Genomic DNA, 21,743 nt, shown 5'->3' with positions numbered 1-21,743 from the left:
AGAGAAAAGGAGTAGCAGTGAGTGATTTCTAAGTGCTGGCCATGGGCGACCGAGTAGAATGTGGGAGAAGCTGCTGGGAGGGGGAGTTTTGTAGGTGATGAGTTAAGTCTTGGACATACTGAGTCTCAGGCACCAGGGAACACGCAAGTGGAAACATCTATTCAGTTGCTATATATGTGGGTCTGGAGTTTAGGAAAGACACAAACTGTGAGTCATCCTCACTTAAGTGGGAGTTGAAAGTCATAGGATGGATGAAATCACCCACGAAGCTCACCCAGTAACAGAAGATGAGAAGAAGGCCAAGAACAGACCCTAGGAACCCCAATGCATGAAGGATGATTGGAGAGCCAGAAGCTCCTAAATGAGACCTAATTAGACTGGGGCTTTAGGAAGGCAGCACTGGGGGCAATATCATGGGGTGACTGGAATAAGAAAGAAAGGAGGACCATCTCCCACCTCCCAGCTGGAGAAACAGAATGTTACCAACAGCTCTGAAGCACCTTGTGTATCTTCTTATGACCTCATGCAACTCCCTCCCTCCCTCTCTATGGAAATCACTTCTCAAACTTATTAACCAATCTCTTTTCTTTATAGTTCAATCACGTATACATCTCTAAGTTTATATTATTCAATTTGGTCTATTTTTGAATGTTATATAAATGGAAGCATACTTTATGAGTTCTTATACAATCTGGGCTTTCACTTGGAATTGAATGTTTTGGAAGGATTTATTCATTTTGATATGTATGGCTATATATTTTCATTTTTATTGTATGTCATTCCACTAGAGGTGCAAATACCAACTTATTTGTCCACAGCATTACGTATGGACACTTGAGTGCTTTGCTTTTATGAATAATGTTCTTATGAACGTGTTCATATATTGCCCCTGGTTCCTCTCCCCCCAGAGTATCTTTCAGAGCATATAGCATGGAGTAGAACTGCTGAATTGTCCATTTCCAGACTTGTTTTACACAAAGATATACTTATTTGAAAACAGAGTCCTACCTTATACCATATTCAAAATTCCATTTCATATGGATTAAACACTTAAGTATGAAAGGCAGACCTTAAACTTGTAGAAGAAAATATAAACTATCTTTATTATCTTAGATTAGGGGAGGATCTCACACAAAACACAAAAAGATCAATCCATAAAGGAAAAGGTGATAAATTCAGCATCAGTGGAATAAAGAACTTCTGTTTAGCAAAAGATATTGACAAAGATAATGGAAAGAAAAACCATAGCTGAGAGAAGATAGTTACAACATATATTACAAGAACAAAATATTAGTAACCAGAATCCTTAAATAACTCCTATTAACCAATGATAAAGAGATAAATGAGACTCGATAGAAAATAAGTACAAGGATTCTGCACAATAAAGGAAATCCAAATGCCCAGAAACCTAGGAAAAGTGATGCAATCACATCGGTAATCAGGTAAGTGCAAATTAAAACCACATGAGAAACCGTTTTAACTCGCCACACTGGCATAAATGTCAATGTAAGACAATACCAAGTTCTGACAAGAATAGAGACTAATGTAAACTCACACATTCCTGGTGAGGATGCAACTTGTTACAACTTTGAAAAGCACTTGGCATTACTCAGTAAAGTCAAATAAGTATTTCTCATATCCTAAGCAATTCTATTCTAAGTTTAAATTGGATTTTTTTTTGCACAAAAAAACTATAAGAAACTCTACTGCACAATAGCCCATAATAGATAGTTGTAGGAAAAATGGAATCAACACAATTGTAATATCTTTTCTTTCCATTTTTTGGCTATAGGGCATGTGTGCTCACCTGAGAGATCCAGAGAGAGAAGGAAGCTGAGACATCACCTTCCCAAGGGTGATGATTGTGGCTATGCCACAGTCCCTTCTCTTCCATTCTCCTCTTCAGATTTTGGGCATGCACGTACATGCACCTGGAGTGTTTTTTAAGCCACTGGGTCTGGGACTCAAACTGCATAGCTGGTCAAGTGGGATCCAACCACCTTAACCACCACGCCATTTGATGATGCTACAATTGTGATCTCTCTTTTTTTTCTTGAGAGATTTTTGCTGTAGGATGTGTGAGCTTGCCAGATAGACAGAGAGACAGAAAGCAAGAAATCACCCCCTAGAGGAGATGGGCATGCCACAATCCCTTCTCCAGTCTCTTCTTGGGATCTTTGGCACACATGCACATGCACTGGGTGTGAATTTTAAGCTGCCAAGTCCAAGACTCGAACCGTGGCTGACTACATGGGAGTCCAGTGACGTATCCATTACATCATCTGCTGGTTCCCCTGAAATTTCTATTGACATTAAAATGTTAGAAATGTGTGATCTATCCATATCATGGAATGTGATACAGCAGTGAAAATGAATGCACTACAAACATACACAGTAAGTGGGTGAATCCCAAAATATAGAATGAAAACAGGGATGTCACAGAAAGCATATATAGTATGATTTAACTAACATAGTTTTAAAAAACAGAAAAAATGAATAATAAATTTAGTGCTACCTAAACAATGATGATGAGCTCGAAAGAAAGGACAGATTGGGACCAGCAGATGACATATTGGTTACACTGCTAGAGTCTCACGTAGTCAACCACGATTAGTGTTCTGAACCCAGTTACTTAAAACTCATGCCGGGACAGTGTGCATGCATGTACAAAATCCTGAGACGATTGGAGGAGAAGGGATTGCAGCACGGCCTTCCTCCATTGGGGGGTGGGGGGTGTGATTTCTCGCTTTCTCTCTCTCTATCTCTCTCTTGTCTCTTTGGTGAATGCACACACCCTATAGTAAAATTCTCTCTTTCAAAAAAAAAAAAGGAGACTTAATGCTAAATTCCGGACAATGGCTGCCTCTGTGGATATGGACATGTGATCATAAACTATGCTCAGTGTTTGAAGCAAAGGTCCATAGTTCATAATTACGGACTTAGATTGTGGGGTTATTAAAGTCTATCTGGGCAAAGGTCATTTCAGCTGATATCTGAAGCATTAGAGATAATTAATTAGGGCAGCACTTCTCAAATCTTAGTGCTAATCCCCACCAATTGCTGTGGGATAAAATGATATTTTCATTAATAACCAGATTTGTAATTATTAAAATCAAAATTTATGCAAATAAACACAAAAGGCTGGCCACTGGAGTTTCTACTCTTTTGAAGGGAAAACATCATTCACAAAATAAGTGTGCCCTCACTCAAATAAAATTTTTATTTGAATCTGCTTTAATGTTAAGTCAGACTTGAGAACAAATGATAAATAAGAAAAACTGGTAGCCATTGAATTAAATCTGGCAGTATCCAATTCTTTAAGAGAGGTCAAAAGAGAAATTTGATGAGAAAGTCACTCATATAGAACAAGTTGAGCTGATAGCTGACAATACAACAGAGATCTGAAGTTTAGAAAATACATTAGGCATCCAAGTTTCAAGGGGCTGCAACCAAATCAGACTTAAAAATATGAAAGATAGGGGCCAGAAGGTGGTATGGTAGGTATGGTACTGGACTCCTACATGGCCAAACATGAGTTCCCAGACCCAGCAGCTTGAAATTCATGCCAGGCACTCATGTGTGCACACCCCAAACCCCCTGAGGAGAATGGAGAACAGATTGTGGCATGGCCATCCACCCTGGGGATGATTTCTCACTTCCCCTCTCACTGTCTGTTTCTCTGGCAAGTGCACAAACCCTATGGCAAAGACCTGAAAAAAAAAAAAAAAAACAGAAAAATGAAGAAAAATTTAAAGTGGTCATAAAAGATGCTTTGGACAAAAGCATGTTTTCATGAATGCAGACATCTGCTTTCACAAGAAACTAAAGGATAGAGCGAGTGAACAGATAAACACAAACTTGTAGAAGATGAAAGAGGTTGGGTATTGTTTTTGGATATGAAAACATGAAGAAATAGGGCATGGTCATGCTGTCATCCCTTTTTCATTTCTCCCTCCTGTTGAGATTTTGTACATACACACATATGCACACACATGCAAACTCAATTTAATTTTCCCAAGTGCCAGGGCTGGGATTCAAAATGCAGTTGGCAATGTAGAACCTGAATTCCTTAACCACTAAAGAACAGGGCCAGCCCAGGACTTGCCTATTTTAGACATTTCATGTAAATGGAATATATATCATGTGGCCTTTTGTATGGTTTCTTTCACTTAGTATAATAATTTCAAGGCTGATCCAAAGTGTAGCATGTATCAATTCTTTATTATTTCTTATGGCTGAATAATATTCCATTGTATAGCTCTACCACATCTTGTCCATTCAGTCATTCACTCATGAGCATTTGCCTTGTTTCCACTTTTTACCCATTATAAATAATGCTGTGAGCATGTATGTATAAGTTTTTGTTTGAACATATTTTCAATTTTTTTGAGTATATTCTAGGAATGTAACTGTTAATTCATATAGTAAACTCTTTAACATTTTGAGAAAACTGTTTTCCACAGTGATTGCACTATTTTACATTCCCACCAGCAGGTTATAAGATTCAAATTTTCCACATCCCTGCCAGTACTTATTATTTTTCATTTAAAAATATATCAGGTTACTGAGGCGATGCTCTACAAGGTCAGCCCAGTCAGGCCCATCCTCTCTATCTGGGTCTGCAGGGACATGATCACCTGCAGCTCCTTGGGCGATGCATATTTGAACTTCCAGCAGCCGATGGACACGGAGTGTGCATTGGATGCCATCAATTTTGATGTTATAAAGGGCAAGCCAGTACGTGTCATGCGGTCTCAGGGTGATCCATCACTTTACAAAAGTGGATTGGCAACATATTCATTAAAAATTTGGAGAAATCCATTGATAATAAAGCACTGTACGGTATATTTTCTGCTTTCAGTAACATCCTTTCATGTAAGGTGGCTTGTGATGAAAATGGCTCCTCGGGCTATGGATTTGTGCACTTTGAGACACAGAAAGCTGCTGAAAGAGCCACTGAAAAAATGAATGGGAAGCTTCTAAATGATCGCAAAGTATTCATTGGATGATTTAAGTCTCGTTAAGAATGAGAAGCAGAACTTGGAGCTTTGGCAAAAGAGTTCACCAATTTTAACATGAAGAATTTTGAAGAAGACATGGATGATGAGTGCCTTAAAGATCTTTGGCAAGTTCGGGCCTGCCTTAAGTGTAAAAGTAATGATTGCTGAAAGTGGAAAATCCAAAGGATTTGTAAGCTTTCTAAGGCATGAAGATGCACAGAAAGCTGTGGATGAGATGAATGGAAAGGAGCTCAGTGGAAAACAAATGCACATAGATTGAGCTCAGAAAAAAGTGGAATGGCAGACAGAACTTCTTTTTGAGTATATTCTAGGAATGTAACTGTTAATTCATATAGTAAACTCTTTAACATTTTGAGAAAACTGTTTTCCACAGTGATTGCACTATTTTACATTCCCACCAGCAGGTTATAAGATTCAAATTTTCCACATCCCTGCCAGTACTTATTATTTTTCATTTAAAAATATATCAGGTTACTGAGGCGATGCTCTACAAGGTCAGCCCAGTCAGGCCCATCCTCTCTATCTGGGTCTGCAGGGACATGATCACCTGCAGCTCCTTGGGCGATGCATATTTGAACTTCCAGCAGCCGATGGACACGGAGTGTGCATTGGATGCCATCAATTTTGATGTTATAAAGGGCAAGCCAGTACGTGTCATGCGGTCTCAGGGTGATCCATCACTTTACAAAAGTGGATTGGCAACATATTCATTAAAAATTTGGAGAAATCCATTGATAATAAAGCACTGTACGGTATATTTTCTGCTTTCAGTAACATCCTTTCATGTAAGGTGGCTTGTGATGAAAATGGCTCCTCGGGCTATGGATTTGTGCACTTTGAGACACAGAAAGCTGCTGAAAGAGCCACTGAAAAAATGAATGGGAAGCTTCTAAATGATCGCAAAGTATTCATTGGATGATTTAAGTCTCGTTAAGAATGAGAAGCAGAACTTGGAGCTTTGGCAAAAGAGTTCACCAATTTTAACATGAAGAATTTTGAAGAAGACATGGATGATGAGTGCCTTAAAGATCTTTGGCAAGTTCGGGCCTGCCTTAAGTGTAAAAGTAATGATTGCTGAAAGTGGAAAATCCAAAGGATTTGTAAGCTTTCTAAGGCATGAAGATGCACAGAAAGCTGTGGATGAGATGAATGGAAAGGAGCTCAGTGGAAAACAAATGCACATAGATTGAGCTCAGAAAAAAGTGGAATGGCAGACAGAACTTCAACGCAAATTTGAGCAGATGAAGCAAGATAAGATCACCAGATACCAGGGTGTTAACCTTCATGTGAAAAATCTTGATGATGGTATTGATGATGAACGTCTCCGGAAAGAGCTTTCACCATTTTGTACAATCACTAGTGCAGAGGTTATGATGGAGGGTGGTCACAGCAAAGGTTTGGTTTTGTGTGTTTCTCCACCGCAGAAGCCACTAAAGCAGTTACAGAAATGAACGGTAGAGTTGTGGCCACTAAGCCATTGTATGTAGCTTTAGCTCAGCGCAAAGAAGAGTGCCAGGCTCACCTCACTAACCAGTATATGCAGAGGATGGCAAGTGTACGAGCTATGCCCAACTCTAATCAACCCCTACCAACCAGGGCCTCCTTCAGGTTACTTCATGGCAGCTATCCCCCAGACTCAGAACCATGCTGCTTACTATCCTCCTAGCCAAATTGTTCAACTAAGACCAACTCCTTGCTGGACTGCTCAGGGTGCCAGACCTCATCCATTTCAAAATATACCCTGTGCTATCCACCCAGCTGCTCCTAGATCACCAGTTAGTGCTATGAGACCAGCTTTTTCACAGGTTCCACGAGTCATGTCAACACAGACAATGGGTCAATGTTCTGTAGCTGCTGCTGCTGCTGCAGCTACTCCTGATGTCCACATTGTTCTACAGTGTAATTATGCTGTGGGAGTTTGCAATCAACAACATCTTAATGCACAGCCACAAGTTACCATGCAACAGCCTGCTCTTCATGTACAAGGTCAGGAAACTTTGACTGCTTCCATGTTGGCATCTATCCCTCCTCAAGAGCAAAAGTAAATGTTGTATGAATGGCTGTTTCCTCTTATTCAAGCCATGCACTGTACTCTTGCTGGTAAAATCACTGGCATGTTGTTTCAGATTTTGGGCATGCACGTACATGCACCTGGAGTGTTTTTTAAGCCACTGGGTCTGGGACTCAAACTGCATAGCTGGTCAAGTGGGATCCAACCACCTTAACCACCACGCCATTTGATGATGCTACAATTGTGATCTCTCTTTTTTTTCTTGAGAGATTTTTGCTGTAGGATGTGTGAGCTTGCCAGATAGACAGAGAGACAGAAAGCAAGAAATCACCCCCTAGAGGAGATGGTCATGCCACAATCCCTTCTCCAGTCTCTTCTTGGGATCTTTGGCACACATGCACATGCACTGGGTGTGAATTTTAAGCTGCCAAGTCCAAGACTCGAACCGTGGCTGACTACATGGGAGTCCAGTGACGTATCCATTACATCATCTGCTGGTTCCCCTGAAATTTCTATTGACATTAAAATGTTAGAAATGTGTGATCTATCCATATCATGGAATGTGATACAGCAGTGAAAATGAATGCACTACAAACATACACAGTAAGTGGGTGAATCCCAAAATATAGAATGAAAACAGGGATGTCACAGAAAGCATATATAGTATGATTTAACTAACATAGTTTTAAAAAACAGAAAAAATGAATAATAAATTTAGTGCTACCTAAACAATGATGATGAGCTCGAAAGAAAGGACAGATTGGGACCAGCAGATGACATATTGGTTACACTGCTAGAGTCTCACGTAGTCAACCACGATTAGTGTTCTGAACCCAGTTACTTAAAACTCATGCCGGGACAGTGTGCATGCATGTACAAAATCCTGAGACGATTGGAGGAGAAGGGATTGCAGCACGGCCTTCCTCCATTGGGGGGTGGGGGGTGTGATTTCTCGCTTTCTCTCTCTCTATCTCTCTCTTGTCTCTTTGGTGAATGCACACACCCTATAGTAAAATTCTCTCTTTCAAAAAAAAAAAAGGAGACTTAATGCTAAATTCCGGACAATGGCTGCCTCTGTGGATATGGACATGTGATCATAAACTATGCTCAGTGTTTGAAGCAAAGGTCCATAGTTCATAATTACGGACTTAGATTGTGGGGTTATTAAAGTCTATCTGGGCAAAGGTCATTTCAGCTGATATCTGAAGCATTAGAGATAATTAATTAGGGCAGCACTTCTCAAATCTTAGTGCTAATCCCCACCAATTGCTGTGGGATAAAATGATATTTTCATTAATAACCAGATTTGTAATTATTAAAATCAAAATTTATGCAAATAAACACAAAAGGCTGGCCACTGGAGTTTCTACTCTTTTGAAGGGAAAACATCATTCACAAAATAAGTGTGCCCTCACTCAAATAAAATTTTTATTTGAATCTGCTTTAATGTTAAGTCAGACTTGAGAACAAATGATAAATAAGAAAAACTGGTAGCCATTGAATTAAATCTGGCAGTATCCAATTCTTTAAGAGAGGTCAAAAGAGAAATTTGATGAGAAAGTCACTCATATAGAACAAGTTGAGCTGATAGCTGACAATACAACAGAGATCTGAAGTTTAGAAAATACATTAGGCATCCAAGTTTCAAGGGGCTGCAACCAAATCAGACTTAAAAATATGAAAGATAGGGGCCAGAAGGTGGTATGGTAGGTATGGTACTGGACTCCTACATGGCCAAACATGAGTTCCCAGACCCAGCAGCTTGAAATTCATGCCAGGCACTCATGTGTGCACACCCCAAACCCCCTGAGGAGAATGGAGAACAGATTGTGGCATGGCCATCCACCCTGGGGATGATTTCTCACTTCCCCTCTCACTGTCTGTTTCTCTGGCAAGTGCACAAACCCTATGGCAAAGACCTGAAAAAAAAAAAAAAAAAACAGAAAAATGAAGAAAAATTTAAAGTGGTCATAAAAGATGCTTTGGACAAAAGCATGTTTTCATGAATGCAGACATCTGCTTTCACAAGAAACTAAAGGATAGAGCGAGTGAACAGATAAACACAAACTTGTAGAAGATGAAAGAGGTTGGGTATTGTTTTTGGATATGAAAACATGAAGAAATAGGGCATGGTCATGCTGTCATCCCTTTTTCATTTCTCCCTCCTGTTGAGATTTTGTACATACACACATATGCACACACATGCAAACTCAATTTAATTTTCCCAAGTGCCAGGGCTGGGATTCAAAATGCAGTTGGCAATGTAGAACCTGAATTCCTTAACCACTAAAGAACAGGGCCAGCCCAGGACTTGCCTATTTTAGACATTTCATGTAAATGGAATATATATCATGTGGCCTTTTGTATGGTTTCTTTCACTTAGTATAATAATTTCAAGGCTGATCCAAAGTGTAGCATGTATCAATTCTTTATTATTTCTTATGGCTGAATAATATTCCATTGTATAGCTCTACCACATCTTGTCCATTCAGTCATTCACTCATGAGCATTTGCCTTGTTTCCACTTTTTACCCATTATAAATAATGCTGTGAGCATGTATGTATAAGTTTTTGTTTGAACATATTTTCAATTTTTTTGAGTATATTCTAGGAATGTAACTGTTAATTCATATAGTAAACTCTTTAACATTTTGAGAAAACTGTTTTCCACAGTGATTGCACTATTTTACATTCCCACCAGCAGGTTATAAGATTCAAATTTTCCACATCCCTGCCAGTACTTATTATTTTTCATTTAAAAATATATCAGGTTACTGAGGCGATGCTCTACAAGGTCAGCCCAGTCAGGCCCATCCTCTCTATCTGGGTCTGCAGGGACATGATCACCTGCAGCTCCTTGGGCGATGCATATTTGAACTTCCAGCAGCCGATGGACACGGAGTGTGCATTGGATGCCATCAATTTTGATGTTATAAAGGGCAAGCCAGTACGTGTCATGCGGTCTCAGGGTGATCCATCACTTTACAAAAGTGGATTGGCAACATATTCATTAAAAATTTGGAGAAATCCATTGATAATAAAGCACTGTACGGTATATTTTCTGCTTTCAGTAACATCCTTTCATGTAAGGTGGCTTGTGATGAAAATGGCTCCTCGGGCTATGGATTTGTGCACTTTGAGACACAGAAAGCTGCTGAAAGAGCCACTGAAAAAATGAATGGGAAGCTTCTAAATGATCGCAAAGTATTCATTGGATGATTTAAGTCTCGTTAAGAATGAGAAGCAGAACTTGGAGCTTTGGCAAAAGAGTTCACCAATTTTAACATGAAGAATTTTGAAGAAGACATGGATGATGAGTGCCTTAAAGATCTTTGGCAAGTTCGGGCCTGCCTTAAGTGTAAAAGTAATGATTGCTGAAAGTGGAAAATCCAAAGGATTTGTAAGCTTTCTAAGGCATGAAGATGCACAGAAAGCTGTGGATGAGATGAATGGAAAGGAGCTCAGTGGAAAACAAATGCACATAGATTGAGCTCAGAAAAAAAGTGGAATGGCAGACAGAACTTCAACGCAAATTTGAGCAGATGAAGCAAGATAAGATCACCAGATACCAGGGTGTTAACCTTCATGTGAAAAATCTTGATGATGGTATTGATGATGAACGTCTCCGGAAAGAGCTTTCACCATTTTGTACAATCACTAGTGCAGAGGTTATGATGGAGGGTGGTCACAGCAAAGGTTTGGTTTTGTGTGTTTCTCCACCGCAGAAGCCACTAAAGCAGTTAGAGAAATGAACGGTAGAGTTGTGGCCACTAAGCCATTGTATGTAGCTTTAGCTCAGCGCAAAGAAGAGTGCCAGGCTCACCTCACTAACCAGTATATGCAGAGGATGGCAAGTGTACGAGCTATGCCCAACTCTAATCAACCCCTACCAACCAGGGCCTCCTTCAGGTTACTTCATGGCAGCTATCCCCCAGACTCAGAACCATGCTGCTTACTATCCTCCTAGCCAAATTGTTCAACTAAGACCAACTCCTTGCTGGACTGCTCAGGGTGCCAGACCTCATCCATTTCAAAATATACCCTGTGCTATCCACCCAGCTGCTCCTAGATCACCAGTTAGTGCTATGAGACCAGCTTTTTCACAGGTTCCACGAGTCATGTCAACACAGACAATGGGTCAATGTTCTGTAGCTGCTGCTGCTGCTGCAGCTACTCCTGATGTCCACATTGTTCTACAGTGTAATTATGCTGTGGGAGTTTGCAATCAACATCTTAATGCACAGCCACAAGTTACCATGCAACAGCCTGCTCTTCATGTACAAGGTCAGGAAACTTTGACTGCTTCCATGTTGGCATCTATCCCTCCTCAAGAGCAAAAGTAAATGTTGTATGAATGGCTGTTTCCTCTTATTCAAGCCATGCACTGTACTCTTGCTGGTAAAATCACTGGCATGTTGTTAGAGATTGGTAATCAAAACTTTATATGCCTGAGTCTCCAGAGTCTCTCCATTCTAAGATTGATGAAGCTGTAGCAGTACTACAAGCCCACCAGGCTAAAGAGGCTGCCCAAAAAGCAGTTAACAGTGCCACTGGTGTTCCAATTGTTTAAAATTAATTAGAAACCACAAAAAGAAAATCGTGCTTCACTGAAGAAATTATCTAAACATCCAAAAACTTAAACATTATGGAAAAAATGCAAAATATAAAATAAATTAAAAAAGGAAAGGAAACTTTGAACCTTATGTACCAAGCAAATGCATGCCAGGTCTAGCAAAGATAATACTAGTCATAGATTACTTATTGATTTAAAAACAACCCAAAAAAGCACAAAAAATGTAAATATAAAAAATTAATATTTTATAGACTCTGAAAAAATAATTTTCAGTAAAGTACAAAAACTTAGAGCATTCCTTTCTTTAATTTTATAATTTATTGTGGGATAGCTCAGTGTCAGTCTGTTTTAAGTAACAGAAGATAACTGAGCAAGGAAATTAATTTGGATTATAAAATTCTTGCTTTAATAAAAATTCATTAAACACTGAAAAAGAATATATCAAGTCAGAAAAGTCATGTATCTTTTTCTTTTCTAAATTACAGAAGTGGTTGGGTTCTCAGAGGAGGAAAAGGGGAAATGGGTTGGTCTTGCAGGACCTTTACCTCCTCCAAACTCCAATGGTGCCTGTTCAAGTCATGTATTTTTCAATAAAAAATGTGTTATGACTTTTCTGAAAACCCAATAATTATTGCTATAGCCATCATAATTGGTGTGAGATTGAAGCAGGCCAGCTTAAGGTTTAGTAGGACTGCAGCCACTTTGAAATTAAGAAAGGTCTCTAATGAGAACAATCTGACCAAGTGCTGAGTCAGAGAGATCTGTCTGAGGAATGGTCAGATGAGAAACCAGAAATGGGTATTTGAAGGAAGCAGGATAATTAACTTGGGCGAATGTGACTGGCTCTGATTGTAGTGAGGAATGATTTGCATGTGTTTATATCTTATACCTGTAAATATCAAGAGCATGTTGAGCTTTTGAGACAGTTTGGTGATACTTGCTTACTGTGTCACTATAACTGGTTACAGAAATAAATTCCCTTCTCCAGCCTCTGCCTCTGGTTTCATTGATCATGAGAAGCAACAGCTGGACTTAGCAGTAGCAAGATGACGTCTCATTGTGGTTTAGATTTGATTTCCCTAATGACTGATGAGGAGCACCTTTCTATGTGCTTATTGGTCATTTGAAGAATGTATGTTCATCTCTTTTGCCCATTTTAAAATCAGCAGTCTTTATGTTGTTAAGTTGTAAGAGCTATTTCTTTACTATGGGTACTAGACTATCATTAGAACTATGATTTATAAATATTTTCTCCCATACTTGGGGTTGTCTTTTTCAGTCTTGATAGTATCCTTTGATGTACTAAAGTTCTTACTTTTTATAAAACCCAATTTATCATTTTTTTCTTTTGTTGCTCAAGCTTTTGGTATCATTCATTTTTCCCCCCAGAGCATGCATGTGCTTGCTGAAGACTAGAGAGAGAGAGAGAGAGAGAGAGAGAGAGAGAGAGAGAGAGAGACAGAGAGAAAACCATCCATGGAGAATGGTCATGCTGTAATCACTTCTCCATTTCTCCCCCCCCCCTTTTTTTTTAAATTTTGGACACACAGGTGCCCAGCATGTTTCTCAAGCCACCATGTCTGGGACTCAAATCATGTGGTCAGACTTATGGGAATTAGACACCTTAACTACCATACCTTGGGCTTGCACTCTGCTATCATTTTGAAAAAAATATTTAATTTTATTATTGTTATTTAAATTTTACCAGAGAGAGATGGGGAGGGGATGAAAAAGCAAGCCATGGTTCAGGACTTGAACCATGGTTGGCCATGTGGGAGTCCAGTGCCATTAACCACCACACCACCTGCTGATGCCTCTGTTATCATTTTTAAGAAATATTGCCTAATACAATGAAGATTTACATGTATATTATGAAAACAGAGTTTTGAAAACACCAGATTTATATGGCTAACATAAATGTATTTTTTAAAACTCTTGAAGAAATAGCCAGGTACATAAGAGCACACTGGATATCCCAGCTACTCAGGAGGCTGAGGAACAAGGATTGCAACATAGTAAGGTGTTGTCTAAAAATAAACAAAACAAACTCTCATAGGACAAAAGCAATCAAATATACACTAATTTACTGAAGAAGTCAAAATAACAAATGAACTTATGGGTAATATTAAAGGTCTCAGAAATGCACTTTATTGTAGTGAGAAAATCTATTTTGAAAGTGAGATTCCAGAGTTTCAGCAGAAACTTAAAGTCATTACCAAATGGAATCAATAAAATAAAATGATTATGCAACCTTTAATTTAAAGAGGTTTACTATGGAAAGAAAGACGAATCTTTCCAAAGCAGATGAGAAGATCATTCATGTACATGTAGAGCCAGACACTTTCAAAATTCAAGCTGAAATTTTCCTAGAAACATCAGAAAGAACCATTGAGTCTTATCAATTACCATGAGGAAAAAATAATAGTGCATATTTGATTGAGAGAACCATTGGCTTAGAAAAACTTTGATAACTTAAAAACCAAATAAAGTCCATACTTTGGAGAATGATTTAGGAAGAACTAAAATTTCAACTTTTTGAAAGGTAACTTTGTGTTACTGACATTTCAAAAGGGGCATTTGGTAATGACTTTTGAGGTACCGGAATCCTGATACCAAGGATTTGTGTCTAGTGCGAACCAATTCCTCTTTCAGGCCAACTCCATCCTGACACAGCAATTCCTCCACATCAGCAAGACAGAGCTGCTCCTGGTGCTCCTCCTTCTGCCAGATGCACAGGACAGTATTTCGAGAACATCGAGAGCCATGTCCATCTTCAGAAATGAAGGCCAATAGGAATGACACCACAGATGTGCTTGGTCATTTAATTATGTTGGATTCAATCCTCCTACCTGGACAGAGGGCATCTACCCAAGCTCTGTTCTACCTCATCCTCTTGTCCAAGGTCAGATGTCACTGATGGGACCCAAGAGAAGGTTTCTGCGAAGGGGAACCCTTATCATCCTTTCTTCTCTGGAAAGCCATATGGACCTCCCCAAGAATTCCTTCCACAAAGGGATGTCCATGGCCCAGCATATCCTTCACTGGCAACAAGAAACATCCCTTCAGGAGCCAGCAGGTGATGTGGTGGTTAAGTACTATTCTCCCACATAGCCAAGTGTGGTTTGAGTCTTGGACCTGGTGGCCTGAAAATCATGCTGGCATGTGGGTGTGCCCAAAATCTCAGGAGAAGAATGGAGGAAAAGGGATTGCAGTGTGGCCATATTCCTGGTGGGGTGATTTCTCACTTTCCCTCTCACTGTCTGTCTCTATCTGGTGAGCACACACCCTTATGGCAGAAACCTAAAACAAAAATCTCTTCACAAGTACCAGGTTTTGTCTTTCATTCACACAACTTGAAAACAGAAGTGATGCACCTTCAGATCCCAAGAAGCCTCTTTCTGAAGATGAGGATCATAAGAAAACATATTTTTCCTTTCTCTACAATAATTCTATTATTTTCTCTTAGTTTCATTGCTATCAACTTATCTTCCCATGCCTCAAATGAAAGTGAAAGAAAATTATAATTCTTAAGATATTGTTGTATAACTGTAGACTATGTAAACAAGAATTTGAAAAGTAAATTGTTTTCATTTTATTCTATTTGTAGGTAGGGGAATTATAGTGTTTTTCTTGCTGACAAGCCCACTAAAATAATATAGAAACATAGTAAGAATTTTGTCTTCTAAAATTATAATGAATATTTTCTCTTTTACTTTTATTGTTATTAGTTAAGTGATTATATAAGTGCTCAAGTAGAAATGTGATAGAATTATAATTTTAGCATAGTGTTTTACAAACATGCATTTCTATATAAATCAGTTTTATTAGTAAATTGTTTCCACTTTATTCAATTTCTACACAAAGCGCATTATATTATGCTTGATACTACTATTTAACAAGTCTCTTCTACAATCCAGAAAAATAGCAATCATTTTGTCTCCTTAAGTATTTTCAATTTCTCTTTCATTTCTATGTTGTAGTTACATGATTACACAATTGCTCAAATGGGAGCTCAAAAGAACTATAATTTTTAGGGCAGTGTTTATAAATTTAAAAGTGAATTTCATTTTCTTCAATCTCTAGATGGTATGAGGACAGCATATCAATTGCTGGTGCTTAACAAGTTTTCATAACACAAACTCCATGTGTAGTAAGTTTTACACGAGCAGTAATGGAAACACATAGAGATGTTTGAAATTGGAAAGTCTATTTCTGTATATCTGGGCTAAATATATAGTTAAAGACATATGCATACACCTGCCAGAGAGAGAGAGAGAGAGGTGGAGAAAGTATCCTCCGATGGGTCATGGTCACACCACAAACGCTTTCTCCTCCATTTCTCCATCTTGTTGTTATTTGGGGAACACAAACACAAATACCTGGCACATTTTTCAAGCTGCTGGGCTTGGAATTTCAGCCCCTTGGGATCTGGCTTACTAAGCCACTAGGTCATGGGCTAGCCCAAGACTACTATATTTACCTGAATAATTTTAGTGCTTTCAAAAAATCTGTCTTAAAATGATTTTCTCTTCTGGATCAGTTAAAGAAGCAACCTGAGGGAAAGCTACATTCTTTTAATTTTTGTGTGTCAAACATAATATACAGGTCCTTAGGGATCTGGGTTTTCTCTTAGACATCACATTCTCGTATCTGTTAAAGACAAAACATACTTTTAAAATGAAGAGAAAAAAAACCTTAGGATCTACTTTAAGTCTTCCATGAGGTAGTGGTACATGCTAACAGTTAAGATTGGGATTTTACTGTGGAGGGCGATTAGAAAAAGGTTACAAATCTGTTCACACTCGAGTTTTACCTCTCACATAGACACACCCTCCTTTAGGGCTTTCTTTGTCTTACCTCTGGCAACTGGTACAGTTTGTGGCATTGTAGGTACAGACAAATGTGTGAATTAAATTAGTTTTAAACTACTCCAACTATAATGCTGCAAGTGATAGGGTGCCACCACACAACTGGAGCAATATGGGAAGGCCTGGGGTTCGGATCTCATATCAACCTGAACATGTCTATATGAATGGAAGGCTGGGGGTGGGGATCATGGCATGGCGAGACCCTCTTGGGGTTGCCTTTCTCTGTCACTCTCAATAAATAACTTCAAAAAATGTTCACTTTAACCCACAGATACCAGTTAAACATATTTTTAAGTGATGTTTTAAGAACTTAAAAATACTAACAATTACATTTTTCTTCTAAAATGAAGTCTAAAAGCAATAATCATCTTCTGAAAACTTGGAGTGGGTACTTAAAACTACCTGTTAAGGTAGTTTGAGTGATTACATTTTGTGTGGTCCTGTTATGGATGATTTCAACTCCAATAGAATATAATTTGAAATGAAAAAAAAAATTGAACGATTTTTGCCATAGGGTATGTGTGCTCGCCTAAAAGACAGAGATAGAGAGACAGAAAGCAAGAAATGAACCCCCTCCCCCCCAGGAGGCTGGCCACAGCTCAATCCCTTCTCCTCCATTCTCCTCTGCGGGATTTTGGGTACACATGCACACATGTCCAGTGTTAAGTTTTAAGCCGCGGAGTCTGGGACTCAAACTGCAGTCAACTGTGAGGGGGTCCAATGATGTAACCATCACTCCATCTGCTGGTCCCAAGAAATGAAATTTTTAAAACTTATAAACATAAAGTGTAGGAAAATACAATAGAATAAAAGGTTAAAAGGGCAGACTCTGGAGCTATGCTGACCAGTAAATGCCATAGTCACCAGTCCCATGTACTGTGGAGTGTTGAAATACAGCTAGTATGACTGAGATGCATGCTAAGGATAAAGCGCACGATGGATTTCATGTCTTAGATGAGGAAAAGTATGAAATCTTTCTTCTTTATTTTTGCATTCACAATGGCAGGGGGTACCTTGTACTTTGAAGGCTGACACTTTCAGAGCAGTCACAGAGGTAAAAACTGAAGGCAAGCATTCCAGGGGAGGATACTAAGAAAGATCTAAGAATCAGGGCAATCAACCAGAATATTAACCTTTTCTTCTCCAGAAGTAGGAAGAAGAAACAGGTCTTGGGGCACAATGCATAGAGTGTGTTTTGAATGACTCCAGATTCTATGACCACCTGGAAGGTTTTGTTGGATCTGTGTAATGTCATGTAATTACTGGGAATTATTCTTTTTTCAGAAATTCTGGAAGAAATGGATTAAATCACATTTGAGCAAACTTACTTCTTTTGCCATGCATTAGTTTCTAAGAAACATAGTAATTTATAGCATTTTATTCAATTAGTAGCAACTTGCCCAAAGGAATATACCTGGGAAGCAGGGGAGTTTTGACTTTGATGCAAAAATTTCATTACTTCTCTCTCTCTTTTTTTTTTTTTTTGCTATTGGGCTTCTGCTTCCATTGGAGAGAGAGAGGAAAAGAGAAGAATCATCCCCTGGGGGCATGGACATGCTGCCATTTCTCCTCCTCCATTCTCCTCTCAGGGTTTTGGGCACGAACCCACATGCACCTGCCATGTTTTTCAAGCTGCCTTGTCTGGGAACCAGTGCCTTAACTACCACACCACCTGCAATGAATTATTTCTTCATTCTTCAGACTTTGAAAGATAGTTTTGAACATATATGTACATGTCCTGATTTTTATTTTACGTATGTCATATGAAAACTAAGAAAAACAGGTTGGCCAATCTATATTACAACACAAGCTCTTCTTTTCTGCCCCACATAGTCCTTAAAAGGCAGAATGGTTTGATTTGTTAATAATTGAGAAAGACAGGCCCGGCTATGGTGGCACAGGCAGTAGTGTGCTGAACTGCGGTGGTGGAAGCCACTGCTGAATGCAGGTTCAGACCCTGAGTCAACCTGAAAACATGCCCAAGGTCCTGAGAGGCCAGAGAGCTCAGGAAAGGAGATTGCACCATGAGGAGGCATTATCAAAGGTACCTGCTTCTCTTTCTCTCTCTCATACATATACACACCTTCATAAGTAAAATTTTTAAAAACTTAAAAAAATCCTAACAAAAAAATAAACTTAAAAAAATCCTATTCAATTAAACAAATGAATCATAAAAGACTGATAATGTAAGGGACTATAGGGTACTCTAAATCACACAAAATAATTCTCACATAGTGATTGTGAGGGTTCAGTTCTTGTTCTCTCCCATCACTATTCTCTGATTAATACGTATACCATCAAGGCAAAAGAACAATTGCAAATATAGGCAAACTGCTGATTAAGCAGGGGTGGAATGAGATGGAGGGGAGAAAACATTAGCTGTTGAAACAGTTTGTCTGGTCAACTGTTAGTCCCAGGCAAGACAAAACCTAGAGAATATTATGAAAGAATATTCTTAAGCATTAACTATTCCTGGGAGTTTTAGAAACAGGTATCTTTTTTGTTTGTTTGTTTTTGCTAAAGGGTGTGTGCGCTTATCAGAGACAGAAAGGGAAAGTGAGAAATCACTCAAACACACACACACACACACACACACCTGGGGAGGGGGATGGCCACACCACAATTCCTTCTCCATTCTCTTCTCGGGATTTTTGGGCACACAAACACACATGCCCAGCATGTTTTTCATGCCGTTTGGTCCAGGACTCAACCGTGCAGTCAGCCCTGTGGGATCCAGCACCTTAACCACCACACCACTTACTGGTCCAAGATAGTATTTTCTTTATAGACTATTTTTTAGAGCGGTTTTAGATTCACAGAGAAAACTACAAGGAAGATACAGAGTATGCTCCATCCATTTATTTGCTGCACATCGAAAGTAAACTGCATATTATGCTCCACCCATTTATTTGCTGCACCCATTATCAACACCTCCCACTGGAGTGGTATATTTGCTATAGCCAATGCATCTACGACACCTAATCATCTCAACCAAAGTTGACAGTTTACATTAGGGTTCACTCAGGTTTGGATGAATGTATAAGGACATGTATCCATCGTTACAGTATCATACGAGTATTTTCACTGCTCCCCAGATTCTCTGTGCTCTATTCTTCCCTCTCCCTCACCCCTGGAAACCACTCTTTTTACTGTTCCCATAGTTTTGACTTTTTCAAAATGTCATATAGTTGGACTCACATGTAGCCTTTACAGATTGGCTTCTTTTATTTAGTAATATGTATCTACATTTCCTCTGTCTTTTCAGGGTTTTATGGCTTTTTTTTTTTTAAAAAAGTTTATTTATTTCTTCCCTGATGGAGAGATGGGAAGATAGAGAGACACCTCCTGAAAGGGTTTTAATGCCATGGTCCCCACCATCTCAGCCAACCCAGTTCATTGGCACACACGTGTGAACCCACGACCTTCTTCACATGGGTGCAGTTGTATCACCAGTGTTCCGCTGCCTGCCCCATGACAGCTCACTTTTTTTAGTACTAAACAACATTTCATTATTTGGATGTTCCACAGTTTACTTATCTACTCACCTACAGGAGGACATCTTGGTTGCTTCCAACTTCTGGCAATTATGAATAAAGGTGCTATAAATACCCGTGTAAAGGTTTCTGTCTGAATATAAGTTTTCAGTTCCTTAAGGGTAGGTGACTGCTGGATCATATAGCAAGAATATGTTTAGCTCAGTAAGAATTTCATTAATTATTTATATTAATTAATAATTAAAGTGATATTTTTTGGATACATTGGGTTGAATAAAATGAATCACTAAAATTTATCTCCTGTTCTTGTTCTTTGCTTTTACTAGAAAATTACACACTTAATGCTTACATTGTATTTCTTTTGGACAGTACCATTCTAGAATCAAACTGCCTGGACATAAACTCCTCTACTAACCTGCAGTGTGGCCCTAAGCGCTTCGCATTATTATGTTTCAATTTCCTTATCTGTAAGTGGGTGTAATGGTAATACTTAAACTGGACTGAAAGCATTTCTTAAACACATTGATCATGGCAGGTATCAGTGATCAGCAACTTAACAGCAACCAGTTGAATAATCAAAGAGCCAGCCTGTTTAGAGAGAATGGAAATGGAAGTGGTACGTAGTTTAAAGATGGGAAGATTACTGGAGCAGTTTATTATTTATTTATTTAGTTTGCTATAGGTCACATACACTTGTGGGAGAGAGAGAGAAAGTGAGAAATAATCCCTTTGGGGGATGGCCATGCCACAATCCCTTCTCCTCTCGGGTCCTTTCTAAGTTGCTGGATCTGAGAATTGATCCTTCCAGACAGCCATGTGGGATCCAGCCACCTTAACCACTATGCCACCAGCTGACCCACTGGCAGTTTATTAAAACACATATACACACACACAATAAAAAGCAACTGGGGGGCCAGCAGGTGGCGTGGTGGTTGGGGGCACTGGACTCCCACATGGCAGACCGTGGTGTGAGTCCTGGACCTGGCAACTTGCTTCTTGCTGCCCCCCCTACTCTGTCCCTCTCTGGTCTAAATAAATAAATAAATAAATAAAATAATTCTTAAAAAAAGTAAGTAGGAACGCAGCTAATGTTTGACATTTCATTTCTCATGGTGATAAAACCAAGGACATACTAGTTGTTACAGAGGAACCCTGGGAAAGAGCACCGGATGTCAGCTGTGCTGACCACTGATTGGCAGTAAACAGGACACCTACAGAGCAAGGACAGTGGCACACTTGTAGCTGTTAATTGTAGCCTTGGGATTTCATACCCTAGCCTTGTTGACAAGGCAGAAACTGAGTTAAACAGACATCAGGAAGAGAGCACTAAGCAACAAATTCTGATTGTAAAGTTTGCTGCCAGTGATATTCTCAAATCATGATTGAGACACACAACATAGACTTTGTCCACTTTGGTTTTTTGTTTTGAGACAAAGAGATTTGATACCCATACAGTTGTGGTAAAAATTACACAAAATTTTTCTTGCATGCATAAACAACAGCTGGTCTTATAAATTAGGAATATTATCATGGAAAAGTCAGAGGAGAAAAAGTTTAGATTCACCAATTCAAAAAGAGAATAACAGGGCCCGCTGTGGTGGTAGGCACCTCTTTGTAAACCTGAAGCCATACGGGAAACTTGGGGAAATCCAAGGTGGACTCAAACACAGGGGGTGTCCCCATGGGCAGACCCATCATCCAGCTGGCTGCAAGGCTACAGGTAGATCGTGGTGTGATGAGGGTACCTCTCTCATGAAACAAACGTTCTCTTCCTTA

General features: G+C 39.1%; 1 pseudogene; it reads left to right on the top strand.

The window, feature by feature from the left end:
* The first annotated feature begins 2,346 nt into the window (after window positions 1-2,346).
* Window positions 2,347-11,602, top strand: LOC102487670 (polyadenylate-binding protein 1-like; annotated as a pseudogene).
* Window positions 11,603-21,743: the final 10,141 nt, after the last annotated feature.

Source organism: Tupaia chinensis, unplaced genomic scaffold (genome assembly GCF_000334495.1).
Source record: "Tupaia chinensis unplaced genomic scaffold, TupChi_1.0 Scaffold143796_1, whole genome shotgun sequence".
In the NCBI taxonomy this organism is placed as follows: domain Eukaryota; kingdom Metazoa; phylum Chordata; class Mammalia; order Scandentia; family Tupaiidae; genus Tupaia; species Tupaia belangeri.
The sequence above is the reverse complement of the archived record's forward strand: the minus strand, read 5'-3'. Positions and strand labels throughout refer to the sequence as shown.